The 16,519-nt window shown below is 45.3% G+C and overlaps 1 protein-coding gene and 1 non-coding gene across 6 annotated transcripts in view; one reads left to right on the top strand and one right to left on the bottom strand.

Moving 5' to 3' along the window:
- ASAP2 (ArfGAP with SH3 domain, ankyrin repeat and PH domain 2) overlaps nt 1-16,519 on the bottom strand; it is a 241,633-nt gene that overhangs the window by 156,939 nt on the left and 68,175 nt on the right. The gene's annotated exons all lie outside the window — the stretch shown is intronic.
- Nucleotides 16,022-16,216, top strand: LOC130363229 (U2 spliceosomal RNA). Its single transcript, XR_008891761.1, has one exon. It is a non-coding gene; the product is annotated as a U2 spliceosomal RNA (small nuclear RNA).

Genomic DNA, 16,519 nt, shown 5'->3' with positions numbered 1-16,519 from the left:
GGCAGCTGCTGCCAAGGACAATAAAATCATGGGGTGCATCAATAGGAGCATAGATGCCCACGACAAGGAAATAATTCTACCACTGTACAAATCACTAGTCAGACCACACATGGAATACTGTGTACAGTACTGGTCAGACCACACATATAATACCGTGTACAGTACTGGTCAGACCACACATAGAATACTGTGTACAGTACTGGTCAGACCACACATATAATACTGTGTACAGTACTAGTCAGACCACACATAGAATACTGTGTACAGTACTGGTCAGACCACACATATAATACTGTGTACAGTACTGGGCACCAGTGTACAAGAAAGATATAGTGGAGCTGGAGAGGGTACAAAGATGGGCAACAGGGTAATACGGGGAATGGGAGGACTACAGTACCCAGAAAGATTATCAGAATTAGGGTTATTTAGTTTAGAGAAAAGAAGACTTAGGGGAGACCTAATAACTATGTATAAATATATCCGGGGACAGTACAGAGATCTCTCTCATGATCTATTTATACCCAGGACTGTATCTATAACAAGGGGGCATCATCTACATCTAGAGGAAAGAAGGTTTCTACACCAGCACAGACGGGGGTTCTTTACTGTAAGAGCAGTGAGACTGTGGAATTCTCTGCCAGAGGAGGTGGTCATGGTGAACTCTGTAAAAGGGGTCTAGATGAATTTTTGGAGAATAATAACATTACAGGTTATGGACTCATTAGGGATATAGGTTGAACTTTATGGACTGGTCTTTTTTCGACCCTATGAACTATGTTACTATGTAACTGTAGAGTCGGACAACCCTTTTAAATTCAGGTTTGATCTTCGTTTGTGTTCTACTACGTGTTCTTCCGTTTTACTATGTTTCTGGATTCCCCACTTGTTCACAATATTTAGCCTTTCTTTGTTATTGTACTTCTTGCCATCTATCAGCACCACCACCACCATCTATGACACTATTCTCGGGAATGAGACTTGAGGATCATCATGGAGAGATAGCCCACATCTCCTAATGGAAATTGAAAGGAGAAAACAATGGGAACCCCCAAAAGTTACCATACACATTAGTGAAAAGTCACCACCCACCAGCCTTGGCAGGATCGTCTGACTAACATGTATGGGGACTATCTGACTCTCCTCCGACAGATAATGCTGGGGGAGGGGAGGGTCGCGCATGTTGGAGATCAGCTGCCTGATCCCAGTTTTCTCAGACAGAAGCTGCCACCAGAGGAGTCCGTCAGTGGCTTACTCTTAATCTCTCCATGACAATACATAAAGGTTCAGCATAATTGAATGTTCAAATGAATTAAAGGGGTACTCTGGTGGAAATTTTTTTTTTTTTCAAATCTACTGGTGCCAGAAATCAACTGGTTTCTAGTCTGGTCACAGTGCTCTCTGCTGACACCTCTGTCTGTGTCAAGAACTGTCCAGAGCAGAAGTAGTTCGCTTTTACTCTGGACAGTTGCTGACAGGGACGGAGGTGGTGCCAGAAAGAAACATGACCTTCTCGCCCCAGGTATACACAATGTATGAATGTAGAGAACTACAGTGAAACCTCTCCAAAAGACAACCTATTTGAGAAGATTACTCCATTACCCACACCAGATTTTCAGTTGCACATTTATTATGCCTTCTCTGAGAAGACCCCTGCACCACAGAAGACCAATTTTTGGGTGGTCCTCTCCTAGAGGTTTCACTGTATTCATATTTTCATGATGAAAGAAACGAGAGGGTGTCATGGTCCCAATACATGGAATCATTTCTTGATAAGGTCTACTGACAGGGTATTCATTTTTGTAAAGACACCACCACCCCCAGAAGACCACTTTTTGGTGCAATTTTGGGTGGCACTCTCCAAGAGGTTTCACTGTATTGTTCTCATGATGAAAAATAAAGAAAGGGTGTCACGACCCCAACAGATGGAATCATTTCTTGGTAAGGTCCATTGACAGTGTATGAATACTCGAATGGGGTTCTGACTGAAGATGGAATAATTTCTTCCTAAGGTCCATTGACAGTGTATGAATACTCGAATGGGGTTCTGACTGGAGATGGAATCATTTCTTCCTAAGGTCCATTGACAGTGTATGAATACTCGAATGGGGTTCTGACTGGAGATGGAATCATTTCTTGCTAAGGTCCATTGACAGTGTATGAATACTCGAATGGGGTTCTGACTGGAGATGGAATCATTTCTTCCTAAGGTCCATTGACAGTGTTTGAATACTCGAATGGGGTTCTGACTGGAGATGGAATCATTTCTTCCTAAGGTCCATTGACAGTGTATGAATACTCGAATGGGGTTCTGACTGGAGATGGAATCATTTCTTGCTAAGATCCATTGACAGTGTATGAATACTTGAATGGGGTTCTTCTGACTGAAGATGGCGTTTAGGTCTTCGATAAATCAGGTTGTCCTCTTTCGGCCTTCTGGATGCTTTGTAGTTCCCAAAATGCAGAAAAGTGGAAAGGTTCACAAGTAAAGTTGCCTACAGACAAATGCTTTTTAGAGGATTCTGCCGACAATCCAATATCTACTGGCGCAGCCAGGAAACAGATTAGACGGCCTGGATTTTTCCTGTCTGATCCATCTCCCCTCATTCATCTAAACTTATCGGACATCCTCATTGTCAGCCAAATTTTATATCTTTGGCAGTAGAGTGCCAGGGAAAGCTTCATTTAAAAGGAAAAGACGCAAGAACATCATTGGACTTTCAGGAAACTACAGAAGATGCTTATTTACATTGCTGCACATATGTTCACACTTTCTTTTTACACTGATTTTAGACACATAAGGTTCAGCATCCACTGTATGTGAATGGTGTTTCCACAACTCCCTATTCACATGCAATGGAAAAAGTCTGCTGTGGATATAAAGGTATAAAGGATATAAAAGGATTTGACACCTGCACATCAGACGCTCAACCTCTACTCTCTTCTGTGGCACAGCAAATAAAAACATTGTGTGAATATCGCCTAAAGCAGGGCTTTATTATCAGAGGAAATGTGTTATTCATCCAGGAACCAGCAAAAAAGATAGGAGCCAGGATGCTGCACCTCACGCAAGGTCATATGATTAGTCATTAGTGTCCCCTCATCCCCATGTGTCACAGTCATTAGTGTCCCCTCATCTCCCCGTGTCACAGTCATTAGTGTCCCCTCATCTCCCCGTGTCACAGTCATTAGTGTCCCCTCATCTCCCCCTGTGTCACAGTCATTAGTGTCCCCTCATCTCTCCCTGTGTGTCACAGTCCTTAATGTCCTACCATGATAGGACACTAGTCATTAGTGTCCCCGCATCTTTACTTGTGTCCGAGTCATAAGTGTCCCCCTATCTCTCCCTGTGTCCCAGTCATAAATGTCCCCTCATAGCTGCCTGTGTTACAGTTATTAGTATCCCCTCATCTCTCCCTGTGTCAGTCATTAGAGTCTCCACATCTTTACTTGTATCCCAGTAATTAGCGTCCCCTTATCTTTCCCTGTGTCAGTCATTAGTGTCCCCTCATCTCTCCCTGTGTCAGTCATTAGTGTCCCCTCATCTCTCCCTGTGTCATAGTCATTAGTGTCCCCTCATCTCTCCCTGTGTCACAGTCATTAGTGTCCCCTCATCTCTCCCTGTGTCAGTCATTAGTGTCCCCTCATCTCTCCCTGTGTCATAGTCATTAGTGTCCCCTCATCTCTCCCTGTGCCACAGTCATTAGTGTCCCCTCATCTCCCCCTGTGTCATAGTCATTAGTGTCCCCTCATCTCTCCCTGTGTCAGTCATTAGTGTCCTCATCTCCCTGTGTCTCACAGCCATTAGTGTCCCCTTATCTCTCCCAGTGTCAGTCATTAGTGTCCCCTCATCTCTCCCTGTGTCAGTCATTAGTGTCCCCTCATCTCTCCCTGTGTCAGTCATTAGTGTCCCCTCATCTCTCCCTGTGTCACAGTCATTAGTGTCCCCTCATCTCTCCCTGTGTCACAGTCATTAGTGTCCCCTCATCTCTCCCTGTGTCATAGTCATTAGTGTCCCCTCATCTCTCCCTGTGTCACAGTCATTAGTGTCCCCTCATCTCCCCCTGTGTCATAGTCATTAGTGTCCCCTCATCTCTCCCTGTGTCAGTCATTAGTGTCCTCATCTCCCTGTGTCTCACAGCCATTAGTGTCCCCTCATCTCTCCCAGTGTCAGTCATTAGTGTCCCCTCATCTCTCCCAGTGTCAGTCATTAGTGTCCCCTTATCTCTCCCTGTGTCAGTCATTAGTGTCCTCTCATCTCCCTGTGTCTCACAGTCATTAGTGTCCCCTTATCTCTCCCTGTGTCAGTCATTAGTGTCCTCTCATCTCCCTGTGTCTCACAGTCATTAGTGTCCCCTTATCTCTCTCGTCGCAGTCATTAGTGTCCTCTCATCTCTCTTGGCGCAGTCATTAGTGTCCCCTTATCTCTCTCCGTCGCAGTCATTAGTGTCCTCTCATCTCACTGTGTGTCACAGTCATTACGGTCCCCTCAGTGTTGATTGGCTGTAGTGATTATTGTACGTCAGCTGCTCATGACATAAGAGCGGAGCAAGCACGGACCCAAAGCAGAACGGGGGATCAGCACGAGAATAGAGGCGGGGGTAAGTAAAGAAGTGTTTTTTTTTTTTTAATGGCTGACAAAAACCTGGGCACAATAACAAAATTCTCAATCGCCATGGTAGCCTGGCTTCTGGGATTTGTTGAACCCTGGTCTAAAGGCCTACACCTTAGTAAAAAATCAGCTGTACCTGGCGTTTAAGGTGGGGTCAGCCCACCCTCTAATGTGTAAGGAGGCCTCCTGATTCTCCCTCCACAGATAAAGTTGGGGGAGGAGAAAAATTGGACATGTTGGATTTTAACCTTTTGTATTTGGAGAGAAAAACGGTCACAAAAGCTTCCTGGTAGCGGCTTAAACTCTGCACTTCATTCAGAGCACATGCCCGAGTATGGAATTAACAGGAGAAACTTCCAACCAACAGCTATTAAAATGTGTATGGGCACCTTTAGAGGGGTGGTGCTAAATCATGCAAAGGGGTCTGCATTTTACCCACAGAAACAGCGCCATTCTTGTCCCTGGGCTGCGTCTAATATTGAAGCGCAACCCCATTCACGTGAACACAAGTAAGCTGCAAAACTAAAAACAGTTCATGGTCAAAAGTGTTGCAAAACTACAACTCCCAGCATGCCCGGACAGCCAACGGCTGTCCGGGCATGCTGGGAGTTGTAGTTTTGCAACATCTGGAGCTCCGCAGGTTGAAGACCACTGGTATTGGAGGTTATATTCGCGTGTCCCCGCTGCTCCGGATACTCACGTGTCTCCGCCGCTGCCCTGGATGTCACCCTCCATCACTGTCGCTGCGTCCCTGGGGTGTCCCCCGACACTCCGGGAAGGTCTCTGCTGCCTGGGAACGTCGCTCTCAGTCACCGCCATCACGTCGCTGCGCACGCCGCTCCTATTGGATGACGGGACGGCGTGCGCGGCGATGTGATGACAACGATGGAGAGCGCCGACAATGCAGGGGATCCCGAGGAGTACGCTACGGAGCCCCGAGGACAAGTAAGTGATCATCAGCGGACCACACGGGGCACCGTAAACGGCTATCCGGTGGCAGCTGAAGCAGTCTGCGCTGCCGGATAGCCGTTTATGTGATGGTCCCGACATACAAAAGCATCGTATGTTGATGTTTCCTTCAACATGCGATGGCCTCTGAGAGGCCATCGTATGTTGAAATGATCGTATGTCGGGGCCATAGTAGGTCGTGGGGGGGGGGATCACTGTACACTGATGTAATGTACGGTTCTACCCACTAATCCAGCTTTGATAGGACGTCTTAAGAATTCCAAAATCTACAGCAAGCCTTTCATAGCAAGAGGTTCCCTTTAACATTTCAGGTACAGCAGTGTAAAGCGTACATCCTAAATCATCCATGCTAAATATGACTCATTAATGCAAGTGCTTTACTCGTGCTGCTCGTCTGATATTGACGAATGCCTGACACGTCGAAGTGCTCGCATAAATTACGACAATTCCAGAGATGGTAATATACTTAATGTGGCTACACAGCAAAAATCAGATCTCTGGAGAGCGAGGTAACCAAAGGAAGACTCCTTCAATAAGAGAAGTCTTATTGAAATGGCATAGCGTAAAATGCAAAAAAAGGAATTAAGGACGAAAAACAGAGAATAAAAAAATAAAAAATAACAAAACACAAAACTAAAACAAAGCTAGAGTTTAGGGATATTTTGATACAGACATTCTGCGTGGCCCAAGGGTAAAAGAGTGGAGCCCCAGGTAAGTCTATAGGACTTTCAGTACACTTCCCGATTGTGTTACTCTCCGGCTGCAGAGAATGCATGAGAGTTTTAAAGAGTACAGTACTCTCACAGAAAAACTAATGCTTATATCCGTTACTAGTCACTTGTCACTATGTAGATGCTTTACATGTCTTTTTTACATATCTCTTCTGTATTTGGCTCACAAACTCCTCTGTTCTGTTGCTCGCTCATTCCGACATCCACTGCTCAGGAAGGGGCGTGTCCAAAGCAAGCACTGAGCCTGCCACTACTCACCATACAGTCACTTCCTCCCCGAGTCTGCTGTGCTGTGTCTCTTTTTACATCTTGCTGCTGGACCAATGTCATGGTATGATTTAGGTTTAGGTAAGAAGATTATGCAACACCGTAAACTCAACTAGTAAATAATAAACTTAAAGGGGTACTCCCATGCCCAAGCGTTCTAAACATTTTGTTCAGAATGCTTGGAGGAGGCGGCCGTGATCGTGACGTCATACCACACCCGCTCCATTCATGGTGGGAGGCGGAACCCCTACGATCAGACATCTTATCCCCTATGCTTTGGATAGGGGATAAGATGTCTAGCACCAGAGTCATAACATGAGATAAAAGTCACCTAAAATGATTGATTTTCCCAATTTTCCCCAAATAGTCAACTATAAGTTGGCCAAGTTTCTTTAGGAAATGACCAATAACTAACAAAAGGATTGGGGATTTTAAAATCCAATATGCCCAACCAAGGTCTCCTCCTATATCTGCTGTTGGGTGGGCCCCATGCATGTTAGGTGGTTGGTGAATGCACCAAGAGGGAGATGGTTTGCTGTTCCTGACCAAAAAAAAAGGTTCAGACATCTAATGTGTTTTGGGTTTGCTTGAGTGTCAGTGAACAATCTGCGTATTGGGGACTAGGCTGTAAGCTGGTGGTCACCGTCACGTTCAGGTTTATACGCTATTGACAACTCAGCAGTGGTGACCACCCCAATGACAGCCTGAAGGTCTACGGTATAGATTGTAAAGGGAACGGTTACTGCTACTCCGCTGATAAATGGGCCGAGAACCCACACACTCTCCCCGTTGAAAACCGAGCAGAGGATTCCAAAAAGCAACATGGAATAAATATTATTATAGCATGGCGTGCTGAAGGTAATGCAGTTCCCTTGCAGCCCATGACACTCGTATTGATGTTACCGGCAACACTTTTACCAATTAGGATAAATCCCCATCTGTATTTTGGGCAGTCGTAATGGGCCTAATGGGGAAAATCAGCAATTGTTTTAAGCAATTGAGTTGCTGTTGCAGAGCCCAGTGGTTTAGTATGTTAATACGTGCGGAGTGCAGGGCCGATAGCGTGCAGTAATAGCAGGCGAACGAGAGAGAAGGCATCTTAATGAGGCAATTATCCGGGCAGCTGACGGTGCTTGGCATGAGGGCACAAAATCAAGCGCTGGCATTGAAAATGTGCGACTGTCAATGCTAAGAGATGACATGAGGAGTCTGTCTGGAGAATGCACCTGTGTATAATGTAAGAAGACATCATGGAGTCGAATTGTGTTCATTACCTTTAATAATGAAGGTTATAGAGAGGTTGGGAGAGGAGCGGCGTGGGCACAAAGATGCCTGTAGCCGCAGATAATGACAGATTAGGAGTGAACTGTCTAGACAGCAAGGGGGAGAACCCCGGGTCTCCTATCTATGAATACTGGAGATGTCTAATACAGTGACATATATCACATAATGGGATGAAATGGCCAAGTGCTAACAGATACCATGCACCGAGCAGGGCTCCCCCACGCATACAGGTGCCAACTCTAATGATTTCCAGACATACTCTGCTGCCGAGAAAGGAGTGGAGCTACAAGTTATAATTTATAGAAGAAAATATAAATCTAAAAACAAAAAACTGGCACTACTGCAAGCACAAGCCCCATGTAGCTTCACAGCATAATAAACCACGAATCGCAATAAACTACAGCGACTGAAAAAGGCTGACAAAACCCTGGGCGCCACCACGAAATCCTCAACGAGTGTCCGTCCATTTAAAGAACCAACTGTTTTACTTACCTCCAGCTCCATTCCTGCAATGATTCCACATTCTGTCTGCGGTCAGCACTCTAGTGTTACAGGAACGGCGGGCATTAGGTGACTGCCACAGTGAGGCTGCGGATTGACTAAGACCATCATTTCACACTGGAGCATCAACCGAAGACCAAAGGCAGAACGGGGAATCAGTGTTGAAAAGACGACAAGGATTGCACTCACCGTCCGTACAGCGTTTTATTGATAGTAGTCAGGCATAACGAGCTGGTACAAGAGCAGAGGCGGGGGACGTAACCGGGACAGACTGTTTCATGTTTAGTAACGCTTCTTCCAGCCGGTATACCGCTTTTTACAACCATTAAGTGATTTATGATGAGAAATGTGTCTGTCGATATCACATTTTTATGAAGGCTATTTTTTTCGTATCTAAAGTAATTATGCAAGAAAACTGGCTTAACTACAAAGATAAATCTCCCCAATTGTTTCAAACGCTATTCATGCAATGAAAACCAAGGGTCCCCTAGGATTGTTAAAAAGAACCAAGATAGGAAAGACCCTAGTGAATGTAGCTGCAGAAATCTCCATTACATTAAATAAACAGGAGATGGACCATATCACTGCTAACCAGCGGCATCTCAACGTAGTAACGCAGTAAATGATATTGACTGAAACAATGCAGATGGGAAAATTAACTTTGGGATTCCTCATGTGCTATGGATTACAGTAGCTATACTCGTATTCCATTACTGCCAGACAACTCCCAGGAGCCAGATAGCCAATGTTCAGGGATATACTATATTGTTATCCACAGGTCACATGTGACAGCTCTTATTTCCTCCATTCATGCAAGGTTTGCGGAAAAATATGGAAGCATCTATTATGTGAAAGAGGAACTTAGAAAAATAGACAATTACATAAAACATTCCAAAAATGTGTAGACGAACCAGACTCATTTTCTCCTGTCTTCTTTCATTCAACATAGGGGAAAAAAATATCAAAAAAATAATACAAAAGTGGAAATGCCCTCCAAACAATGCATAGGGATGTGGTACGCCAATTTTATAAAGAGAGAATGCCCCTTCTATATTAAGGAAAAATACAATAAGAGGAAACATATTATATTGTATTTCCAGCTCCTATGGAGACATATGTGTTTGGCAGACTGGTCTTCACCTATGAAAGTTATCTTGACTGGGACCTGATTGTGGCTCTCAATGCTCAGATACCCCCAGGACTTACAGTTGCACAAACACACACATGCAAGAAAAACATAGAAAGCATGTTATCAGTACTGGCAGACAAGTATAATAGCAACTCGCCAACAGATGACAGGAACAGGAACGATGGAATGGATGAGGGATGATGGTGATGGGAATGATCAATGGCAGTCAGGAATGTAACAGAAAATGACAAACTAGAGAAATAGGAAGAACAGACCGTAGCTTCCCCTACTCTTCCCCTAGATCTGTCCCTAAATACGAAAACAAACACCAGATATAACTAAGCCTTACTGCTCCTGCAACTATTCTTATGACAACCCTAGTCTACAACTTTCCTAAAAGAACAACAAACAGGGACACACGAACTTAGCGAGAAGGTAAATTTTCACAGCAGTAACTTCTAAATACAGATATAAGGACTGCAACATAGAACCAATTTAGAAACTGGGACAAAACTAAGGCACTAAAGAACATAAAGAACACTGGAAACAAAAGGCACAGAGCATATGCTATAATCGGCACCACAATGCAAAAGCCAGGGATATTTAAAGAGTGCCAACTGCCAGATCCTGCGGGAGAAGTTCTTAACCGGCTGCTGCTGTATCACTGCCAGATCTGTGCTGTACCCCCATTTTAATTAATGAGCAGACCGCACTCCGCTATTGACTCTGGTCGGCTCATACTCTGACCACATACAGTTTTTGCCCGAAAACCATGGTCTGCAGTTCAGGTCAAAAGTTGGATATGGTCTGAGCCGACCTGTATACTTTTTAGGAATCCCGTGGTTAGTTTTAATAATCGATTGACAGCTAATTTTGTATGCAAACTCAAAACAGGCTGTCAATCCCCAAGTAGGACCGCCCACTGGACACCTAAGTTTAGAATAAGAAGAAATAGAATACAAGTTATACAGATTTTTGTTTCCAGCAAACCTATACATCAACCTGCTCAGCTCCTCTTGCTCCATAACATCCTGCCTGCAGAATAAACTGCATTTTCAAATAGTCAGGTTCTTGTTTTCGGGAACTTTCATGACGCTACAAGGTAAAAGTACCAAGTACTTAGCCAATGTTTTATGACTTGCAATATGATAAGTATCTTATTGTAATTACCCAATATGAAGAAGCAGTTCTAAAAAGGTTTAGTTGTCTTAGTAATAGGGCCCTAAGTAAAAGTTGACAAATCCTTCTCCTACAAAGCATATAAATGCAGCGCACCATTAGGAATAGTAACATTAGAGCGTCCAGCCCTGCCCCCGGGTTAGAATATGAATCCAGAAAATGTATATCTGGTATGTAAGTCTATGTGATAATGCAATAATTGTAGATGCTCGGCGTCTGTAAATCCATCTTAAACGCTGGATTTACACCTCTTTCACTGGTAGTTTCCCTGTAAAAGCTGAGCGGAGGCGTGTAATTCTGATGGATAACACCAAAGCAATCTGTGCTCCGGCATTAAGGGGGCAAGTGGCTTGTCCACCCCGGATCAAAGGCTACAGACAAGTGGCAGCACTCCAGTACATCGAGGCTCAGTGCTAATGGATTCCACTGCTAACAAGGTGTCAGATTATTTTTAAAGGTGACTTCTCCATGTGACCCGCTTGTGCATTATTCATCCCAGGAACCTGCACATAATGGATATGCTTGTTTAACCATTGCGTTCAGCAAGTACAATGCACAGAGACAGTCATTAATATGAATGCTTGTTAGGAATTTTCAGATCTTGTTAAAATAAAGTCTACTACCGATAGTGTCCCTTTGGTACGGTTGTAACCCTGATGTTTTTGTTGAGGCATTGGTCCTCAGTGTTTTTGTTATTGTATCCTTACCCCTTCCCTGTCTTCCCTTTTTTCTTTTTACCCCTCCCCCCCTTCCCACATCCCATTTATTGCCGATTTTTTTTTTTATTAAACGTTGAATGAGAAAAAAAAATTATTCTGCAAAATTTTTTATTTTTTACATTAAATTTAGAGAAAAAAAAAAAAAAAAGAGCTCTATCGCCCATCATCCAAGGGAGTGGGGCTTAATGGGGATGGCCAGTTTAGAAAACACACGTTTCGTATACTGTCTATAAGGGGCCCTCAGTTTCGCATCCTCGTATCTTTCTTACCTATAGCGCTTCTGCCCACAGGAGGTTTCGGTCCTACCTCGCCTTTGCATTTACTTCCAGGCAGTGCAACCGAGAGGAGGTATCTGGTAACTATAAAAGCAAGTACAATAAGCGATTGTGTGAGATAGCGATCGTGTGAAAGTATACAATTGTTTGAAAGTATACAAGTGGGTGGGACCTAAAATTAAGGGACTTTAAAATCAAGTTTAATTGAAATTTTTGCTTCAGTTTTTTACTGTTTATTTTTATAAACTCCAAAACCAAGATGGCCTCCATGCTGGAAAATGTAGTTAAGTGTACATCTTGCATGATGTATGCAATCCTTGAACAGCAGTTTGAGGGTGCATATTGTTGTGCAGGATGTATGCGAGTTGTTCATGTTGAAGTACAGATCCTGGATCTAGAGGAGCAATTGGCAACATTGGGACGCATTGGCAACTTGGAGAGGAGTCTCCTGCTCACTGAGCAAGTACTCTCGGGGGTAGAGGTGGGGGAGGATAGTGGGACGGAGGGGCAGGACAGTCAGGCAGCTAACTGGGTAAGGGTGCATGCACACTACGTTTCTTAAGATACGGGACTGTATACGGCTGGGGAGAGGGGGCGGAGAGTCGGGGGCAGGGCAACCGCATGCTGCAGTATGTTGTCCCGTATCTAATGTATTTCAATGAGCAACTGGAGTGAAACGCTGCCTCCGGTCGGCTCCGTTTTTGCCCGTAAACTGTTTCCCGACCGGACCTAAAAACGTAGTCAACAGTGTTTTTAGGTCCGGTCAGGAAACTGTATACGGGGCAAAACGGAGCAAACTGGAGGCAGCGTTTCACTCTGGTCGCTCATTGAAATACATTAGATACGGGACGGCATGCGGCAGCATGCGGTTGCCCCGCCCCCGACTCTCCGCCCCCCTCTCCCCAGCCGTATACAGTCCCGTATCTTAAGAAACGTAGTGTGCATGCACCCTTACAGTTAGAAAATGGGGTAGAGGAAAAAGTGTCAGGGAAGCTAGTCCTGAACTGGCACACCCCAACAAGTTTGCCTGGTTGGCCATGAGGGGGACGCCATTTCAGTGGTAGCAGTACTGCAGCAGGACTCTGCCTCTGACCGCCATGGGGATGTCTGCTCCAGTAGGGAGTGAAGGAGGAGTGCAGGGCAGGCCAGACAGGTACTGGTAATTAGGGGTGTGAATTGCCAAGAATTTGGCGATTCGATTCGAATCGCGATACCAGTGTGGCGATTCGATATATCCCGATATATCGCGATACCGTCTAGGTGACGATACATCGCGATATATCGCCCACCTGGGAGCATTCATAGATCCCAATAGACGCCGCTGTCAGCTTTGACAGCGGCGATCTAGTACTCCGGTGCTCACTTTTCTCATGTTATCCCGTCCGGGCTGCAAAATAAAATAAAACGCACTTTATCTTACCTGCCAACGAGCCCGCGGAGCTCCGGTACAGTCCGGTACAGGTGTTCGGTCCCCGGGCTGTATTCTTCTTACTTCCTGTTAGCCCGGCACGTCACATGGAGCTTCAGCCTATCACTGGCTGAGGCGGGACATCGCTGCGGCTGGTGATAGGCTGAAGCTCCATGTGACGTGCCGGACTAACAGGAAGTAAGAAGAATACAGCCCGGGGACCGAACACCTGTACCGGAGCTCCGGGGGCTCGTTGGCAGGTAAGATAAAGTGCGTTTTATTTTGCAGCCTGGATAGGATAAAATGAGAAAAGTGCGCACCGGATACTCCTTTAATAGCCAGCCGCGGCGATTGCCGCATGCTGGCTATTAGCGGCGGCCCCCGGCTACTGAAATCAGCCAGGGGTCGCATAGTACGGAGTGGGCACGAGTCGGAGCCCGCTCCATAGCCGTGTCAGATCCGGCCTGCCCGGCTCCACAAATGTGGAACTTTTATCTCCTGATGCCCAGGACATGACATGCTGTTCCGGGCGTCCGCAGATAAAAATTCCACATCCCTAAAAGAATCGATTCAAAAATATTTTGAATCGATTCTGTATCGGCAAATGAAAAAAATCGCGATTATCGCGAGAATCGATTTTTTCTTACATCCCTACTGGTAATGGGAGACTATTATTAGGGGGACAGACAGGGCGATTTGTCACAAAGACCGGGATCGCCGAACAGTGGGTTGTCTTCTTGGCGCTCGAGTATGGCACATCACGGATCGGGTTGACAGGTTGCTGGGTTTGGCTGCCCTGATGAAACCGGTTCCCTCCAGTTCTGGTCATTGGGCCGGGGGGGGGGGGGGGGGGGGGTCTAGAGCCGGGGTACTTTTAATGCCTCGGAGAGTGATGACCCTGAGGTGCCCAAACTCACTGGGTGTAATAGCACACTGAGTGGATGCACTGCACCACACACTTCACCTTTTGGCACTCACCCCTTTGACTCCCGGCTTTTTGGCTAGGATCAGGGAAATGTTTTATAGATCCGGCCGGATGTCCGGGCCGTAACTCATGGCACACATTCACTTATTTATTTGTTTGACTTTTGATCACTGTGCCACCTTATGCGTGTTGTTCATCACTAGGATTCGTCCGGGTGCAGTAGCCTTTCTGGGTGTTCCTCCTGCAGGTCCAGGGGAGGTGTGTGTGGCCATTAGCGTCCTCATCTCTCTGCAAACCCTGGGCATTCCTGCATGGGCAGGATGCCATTGGTATACGGATCTGTGGGCAAATACTTGAGCTAATGCCTAGGTTGATGCCAGGAGCACTTGTGGTCCCCCTAGTAGCTCCGGTGAAAAGGGACATTAAACCTGGACCCTTACAGGTGCCTTTTGGCCCAGAGGGGAAGGGTGGTTTTGTTGGGGGGCCTCTCTCCATTCGGACAAGGGCTTTGCAATGGACCGTGTCCTCGTGCACGTTTTTTTTTTTTTTTTTTTGAGTGTAACACGTATGCACTATTTTCTTGCACTTAGGTGATATAGAGCATGTCCCTCAGCTCTTAGATAAATAGAGGAGCCTACACACGCATTAATGGCATTTGTACACCAACAATTTTTTATTGCTATGGGTCCAAACACTTTGACCTCCATCAATGCTAGAATAATATACCAGGGGCTCTAGTAAGGCATTAAACCTCTATGTCTCCTGTAGACCATCTCAGCTTCTCCAGAAGGGTAAATGGTGGATAAAGAACAATAGTCAATGGCTATCCATGCAGCCACCAGAAGAAGCCAAGAAGGGCCAACGAGAGACAAAGTAGCACAGTGTTCTCACTTAGTTTCGGTGCTTTGGGGGTGCAACCTTTATACTGAGACAACACATAGCTTCTAGGGTATTCAATCATTTTATGATCGGGTACGGCCAGTCCTCCAGGACCAAGACTGATCCAAAGATTGGAGGGACAGCATCGTTGGTTTAGCACCATGTCCTATTCTAAGACTTACCTGCACAGCGGCAATCCAGGACATAAAAAGGTGTCAGCATATTGCTTATCGCTCCACAATATGCCCATTACCTTTACCGGCCCCAACATGGTCAGCTAGTTGCTATACTTGGGCACCTCCTGCCACTATAAATTTATTTAGCAGGACTCAATAGCGGGGTTAGCTGCACTTTTGTGTTCTATTATATACATGTAAATGTGCCGGAAGTGGCCCAAACATATAGCCACTAGCTATGTTTCAGCTATATATATATATATATATATATATATATATATATATATATATATATATTAAAAACACATGCATCAAACTCCTAGATTAGAAGAAAATTCCAGAATAGACGCCACCCCTCCATAAAACAAGGGTTAGCTTCTATTCAAGGACCATTTGAATAGTAATAAAGATTTGTAATAAAGTATATGATGTCTAGAAAATTAACACTAAGGGGAATTTATAATACCCAGCACCATTCGCACCTGGAGCAAGAAATAATAAATTCCTACATGCTTAACCCTATAGGAGCTGTTTCAAACATTCAGCACACTAATACTGTGCCAAGCCTAAAAACAAGCAAATAGGTCACTTTCATTTAGAGGGATACATTGTGTATGCATAGACCGACCCCATGTGCATGAAGATTAGGCATTTGGTATGTAAATGACCGTGATACATATGCAAATCATCCCCAGAGACATTGGGTAAAATAAAGAGAGGGAGAATAGCAGCGAGCAGGCTGAGCGCGCTTCCGTGCAGAATTTAGAGAAATTCCTAAAGTGTAAGAGATTTAAAGGGCTCTTCAAGGAAACAAATGACTAAAGCCTGAAGACATTCACCCACTGCTCTTGTAGTTCACAACAACACATGTGGACGCATGTTTCAGATATCTCACTGGTTCTCTAAGACTGTATTTGTGAGCACAGTATATACCAGTGGTCTTCAACCTGCGGACCTCCAGATGAGGCAAATCGCTTCTCGGCCTTTTGGCTAAGATCAAGTGTAGTATCTGTTCTTATCAGTGGTTTAGTCTCTGGCCATTGATGTGGGATGGATGCTGCATGGAGGGGGCAGGTGTACCGTGGCGTTCCGGGGATGGTGCCACATAACCAGCTCAATGGCTGTCCTGATGTGACCTGTTTCCTCCGGGTCTCGCCATGAGGTTGGGGGTGTAGAGCCGAGGTACTTTTGTGCCTCGGGGAGTGGTGACCCTGAGGTGGCAAAACTCACCGAATGTTATACCTCACTGAGTGAACGCACTGCACCATTACTCTTCACCTTTGGCACTCAGCCTTAGTATCCCGGCCTTTTGGCTAGGATCGGGGAAATTTTTATAGATCTGGCTGGATGACCGGGCAGCATATCTGCACTTCATTCACTTATTTATATTTTTTTTTGTATGTCACTGTGCCACGTTTAGTGTTTTTCTTTGTACACTGGATTGGCAGGATGCGGTAGCCCTTCTGGG

The sequence above is a fragment of the Hyla sarda genome, chromosome 3 (genome assembly GCF_029499605.1).
Source record: "Hyla sarda isolate aHylSar1 chromosome 3, aHylSar1.hap1, whole genome shotgun sequence".
NCBI lineage: Eukaryota > Metazoa > Chordata > Amphibia > Anura > Hylidae > Hyla > Hyla sarda.
The sequence above is the reverse complement of the archived record's forward strand: the minus strand, read 5'-3'. Positions and strand labels throughout refer to the sequence as shown.